Genomic DNA, 5,817 nt, shown 5'->3' on the forward strand with positions numbered 1-5,817 from the left:
TAAATAATATCTGTATTATACATTGGTTAAACTCTACCATATTAAATAATATTGTTGTATTATACATCGGTTAACTCTACCATATAAATAATATTGTATTATACATCGACTGGTTAACTCTACCATATAAATAATATTGTATTATACATTGGTTAACTCTACCATTTAAATAAATATTGTATATACATCGGTTAACTCTACCATTATAAAATACTATTGTATTATACATTGGTTAACTCTACCATATAAATAATATTACATTGTATTATACATTGGTTAACTCTACCATATAAATAATATTGTATTATACATTGGTTAACTCTACCATATAAATAATATTACATTGTATTATACATTGGTTAACTCTACCATATAAATAATATTGTATTATACATTGGTTAACTCTACCATATAAATAACATTGTATTATACATTGGTTAACTCTACCATATAAATAATATTGTATTATACATCGGTTAACTCTACCATATAAATAATATTGTATTATACATTGGTTAACTCTACCATATAAATAATATTGTATTATACATTGGTTAACTCTTACCATATAAATAATATTGTATTTAATACAATTGGTTAACTCTACCATATAATTAATACATTGTATTATACATCGGTTAACTCTACCATATAAATAATATTGTATTATACATTGGTTAACTCTACCATATAAATAATATTGTATTATACATTGGTTAACTCTACCATATAAATAATATTACATTGTATCATACATTGGTTAACTCTACCATATAAATAATATTGTATTATACATTGGTTAACTCTACCATATAATAATATTACATTGTATCATACATCGGTTAACTCTACCATATAAATAACATTGTATTATACATAGGTTAACTCTACCATATAAATAATATTGTATTATACATTGGTTAACTCTACCATATAAATAATATTACATTGTATTATACATCGGTTAACTCTACCATATAAAATATTACATTGTTATTATACATAGGTTAACTCTTACCATATAAATAATATTGTATTATACATTGGTTAACTCTACCATATAAATAATATTACATTGTATTCATACATCGGTTAACTCTACCATATAAATAATATTGTATTATACATAGGTTAACTCTACCATATAATAATATTGTATTATACATTGGTTAACTCTACCATATAAATAATATTACATTGTATCATACATCGGTTAACTCTACCATATAAATAATATTGTATTATACATTGGTTAACTCTACCATATAAATAATATTACATTGTATCATTACATCGGTTAATTCTACCATATAAATAAATATTGTATTATACATCGGTTAGCTCTACCATATAATAATATTGTATTATACATTGGTTAATTGTACCATATAAAATAATATTGTATTATACATCGGTTAGCTCTACCATATAAATAATATTGTATTATACATTGGTTAACTCTACCATATAAATAATTTTACATTGTATCATACATCGGTTAACTCTACCATATAAATAATATTGTATTTATACATTGGTTAACTCTACCATATAAATAATATTACATTGTATCATACATTGGTTAATTCTAACCATATAAATAATAATTGTATTATACATTGGTTAATCTCTACCATATAAATAATATTGTATTATACATGGTTAACTCTACCATATAAATAATATTGTATTATACCATTGGTTAACTCTAACCTTATATTAGTTATTATATGATTATTCATTGGTTAAACTCTACACATATATTATATATTAATTGTATTTTACATTGGTTAATCTCTAATCATATAAATAATTTTGTATTTATACATTGGGTTAACTTCTACCATATAATATAAATATTGTATTATCAACAATTTGGTTAACTCTACCATATAAGAGTAATATTGTATTTATACATTGGTTCACTCTAACCATATAAATATATTACATTGTATGTTTACATTGGGGAACTCTACCATATAAATATATTTAATTGTATTTTATCATTGGTTATATCTCTACCCATATAAATAAGTGGTCATTGTATTATATTGGTTAACTCTACCATATAAATATTTTTGTATTTATTACGAGTTTACTTTACACCATATAATAATATATTCCTATTATAATTGGTTAATCAGCTACCTTTGATGTAGCTTGCGGGTTGCGAGGGGTTACCGTCTTACTTTCTGAAGCATCTCGGTTGCGTGCTGTCATTTCATGAGCTGTCGATTTTTTTTAACGAAAATTTAAGACATATCCCCTAAACATTCCGTCTTTTAAAGCAACTTATAAACGTCGTGAAATTTAATCTAAACTTTACAATGGTGTTTCGTTTGACTCGATAAGACAAGTATTTGTTGAGAACCAAAAACAGTTTTTTTTATTCCCGGTTCATAGGCGTGCTCTCGCTGTGGTGTCTAGTAATGTAAAGGAGACAGACACGAATCCTTCTCACTTATACGTATGGGCCTTGGCTGTATGTTCTGATCCCAGGTAAAATATTCTTATCACCATATATTGTATATATTCAATAAATCTCTGATAAAATACATTTAATTATCATTTTGTACAGAGATCTGGAGTATATTTTTATAATAATAGATGGTCAGTGATATCGCTCGATCGATGTACACGAAGTAATCTCATTTTGCTTTCAGTTCTGGTCAGAACACAAGAATGAAATAAAGATATTTATTTAGGCATAAATCTGTCAATCCAGGTAAAAACCGGAAATGAAATACCTATAATCTACACTTACTATACATAAACACGGTACACATGTACAAATGCACTTGACTGAATCTATAAAAACAACGCCGGTATACTTACCCGAAATCTGAAGTCTCGTCTCCAATCATCGAACTGTTCTAGTCGTTTGGCGTAAGGTATCCCCAGAAATACATTGATACGTTTTCTCTCGTACGCAGAGTAATGGGAATGTATCGAAAATCCGTTTACGTAGCCATTCGAGGTAAACACCTGCACATTGTCTGTCGCCTCACTGGGCCAAAATAAAACAATACAAATTGTCAAAATTAAACCGATCAACAGTTTTATATCCATAGTAGTATAGACAGCTTTCTATCACCTGGGAAAACACCTGTCCATTTTGAAGTTTTTGTCACACCGGAAGTTGTTATCACGTGACTACAGGTGAAAAATCGTGTACATTAAGGTTAAAGAAAGATAACTCGTCCGATTCGTCATTAAAAAGGAATGCGTTCTACTGATGTTTTCATAATTTTGTATTATTTCTTTCAATTTAAACAGAAATTTAATGGTTATTTATGTAAGTCGCTGTATAAAAGTATTTATTGTCTTAAAAAACAACAACATTAAAATTAGTTTAGGACTCGTAAATTGTACATGATTATATAAGTATAAATCAAGGACTTATAAATATTTGGTATAAATTCATGAAAGTGCTACATTATATAAAATGTATCAGCCAATTCAGTCCTAAACTATAATAACTTAATGTACTGAAATACTATCAATTTTCGCGGAAAGATCATTTTGGCGAGTGATCGTATAGTAATGCAAATTTATTTGGGACTAAGATTCATGTCTGATCATTGCTTGATTTTCAACTATGAAGATGGAGCCAGCTCGACGTGGCTTTTAACTAGATAAGCTCAAGCCTAATTAGCCCTTTTACAAATGTATATTAAGTCGATTTCATTATTTACATTGTATGTATTTCCCCAATAAAATACATTTAGATTTATTTAATGAATCCAGTCGGGTAAGAAACGACATGGTATAATATTATTATACAACCACGGGGAATATCAAAATCAGAATGCTAATACAAAATACGGAGAAATTAACTAATAGATACTAAACCGAATACAACATGATATTTTTATTTTTTTTAAAATCGCCAGAAACATACCAAAAGTCTTATATACAATGTACATGCATATGTTTCTCAACTTAATACAGGTACATGTACGTCCTTGATGTTTTTATTTCCTTCCTTGAAAACAATTTGATAGAAAAAAGAGCGTAGAAAACACCTATTCCTACCCTTTTGCTATTGTTTGTCATTGTTCTTTGTATCATCAATTAATTAAATCAGAGATTTCAGATACATTTTGTATATCTAAATATGTCTGTATGTGTTGTCTCCCCTTATACAGCCGTCAATCAAGAAACGGACAAAGAACGTTTTTACAAGGTGAAAAGAAAGCTCTCTGGAGAAGGATTAATTTCAATAAAACATTAACAAATTATTTTCTGCTCATTTAAAATGAAGTAAAATTTAATTGTGTTTCTTTAAAACAAAAACAAACTGAGTCATTTATGAAATAAATTTATAAAGTAGTAAATTTCATTGAGATTTTGTCACATTTACTTTATGATGTACTCAATATAATATACAATACCAGGTATATAGGCCTTAGTTCAGAACATTCTCGTCAGCTTTGCGCAGTGGCGGTACCATAGTCGATGAGGATTTTCCGAGACGTGGTTATTGCTAGTTGAAAACTATACCCAATACCCCGCACTGTGGCCTGAAATATGGCCGCAAGTGCAATTTTTGTTCGCTCCTACGGGGGCAAATATTAGAAAAAATTAAAAGTATTATATAAACCCTATTTAAAACTGAATCTGTATGAAAATATAAACGTAATTTTAAGATTGGAGGATGACAAATGTAAGAGACAGAGTAGATATGATACTTTTACATGTACGTATGTAACAGTTTGTTTTTACTGCAAGTGCTGGAATTGAAGCAAAATCACAAAGATATAAAATTAAACCAACATATATGTTTAGCATTTGACTAAGAAACTATATACTGTATTTAAATTCATTTTTTAAATGAAATTTGAGCTTCCAACATCTTGAATTAAAAGGGTTTTTTCCATCCTTCTCAGTAATCAGTTGTTCACTTCTATATCATCATATCAACATAAACGATTACTAGATAGATAAATCCGCTGCTTTCCCCCAGAATTATAAATTAATAAGATAAGACTCTTAAACCATTTTTCCTCTAAATCAATTTTGCTATTATCATGAATATCGAAATTATCATTATACCTACATGTATGTAAGACGGATAATGGGGAAATCGAGTACGTCCCGATTTGAATTGTATTGAACTATATTCTCTGCCCTACGACGAGACGAAATAAAAACGTTACGAAATCATCTTTTTCTTTTCATTTCTACTATTAATTCATAGATAAAGAGAAAGTTTGATACAGTCGTCTTTATGATGTTACCAACGGGAACATCTCCGCTCCTCTTTCGATATCAAACATGACTTCTCAAATGCTTCATAATAGTTATAATACGTCTTATGAATCAAGATTTGACTTAAATATATTGAACCTAGATTTGTATGGCAGTTGTCGCTGTGACCTAGATTTGGATGGCGTGTGTTGTTGTGACCTAGATTTGTATGGAGGGTCTCTGAGACCTTAAGTATGGAGGAGGACCTAGATGTATTTCCACTATCCCTGTGATTGCAATGATATTTTATCTGATAGTCACAGTCCTTCATCTGGACATATTCAAAATTTGTCCACTGAAATACAACTGTTCTGTAGTCTCGATCTTTCTCCTTGTACATAGATGTCTGATTTTTTTTGTAAGTTCTATCAACAGTCAGGGTCATGGAATAAAGCTCGAGTGCCAAGAGAAAAACCATCGACCACCACTCGGTGTCTGGCAACTGTCATCCTAAGTGGATTTTGATCCTGGGACAAAAAGATGAAGGATTGTTGTTGGAATATTTGACATCTAACCAATCTGTTTCCATGGTACAAATCTCAGATCAAAGTACTGAAAGTACTGTAG

General features: G+C 29.0%; 1 non-coding gene across 1 annotated transcript; it reads left to right on the forward strand.

The window, feature by feature from the left end:
- Nucleotides 1-4,429: 4,429 nt before the first annotated feature.
- Nucleotides 4,430-4,568, forward strand: LOC138309873 (U4 spliceosomal RNA). Its single transcript, XR_011206340.1, has one exon. It is a non-coding gene; the product is annotated as a U4 spliceosomal RNA (small nuclear RNA).
- The last annotated feature ends 1,249 nt before the right edge of the window (nt 4,569-5,817 follow it).

The sequence above is a fragment of the Argopecten irradians genome, chromosome 15, assembly GCF_041381155.1.
Source record: "Argopecten irradians isolate NY chromosome 15, Ai_NY, whole genome shotgun sequence".
NCBI lineage: Eukaryota > Metazoa > Mollusca > Bivalvia > Pectinida > Pectinidae > Argopecten > Argopecten irradians.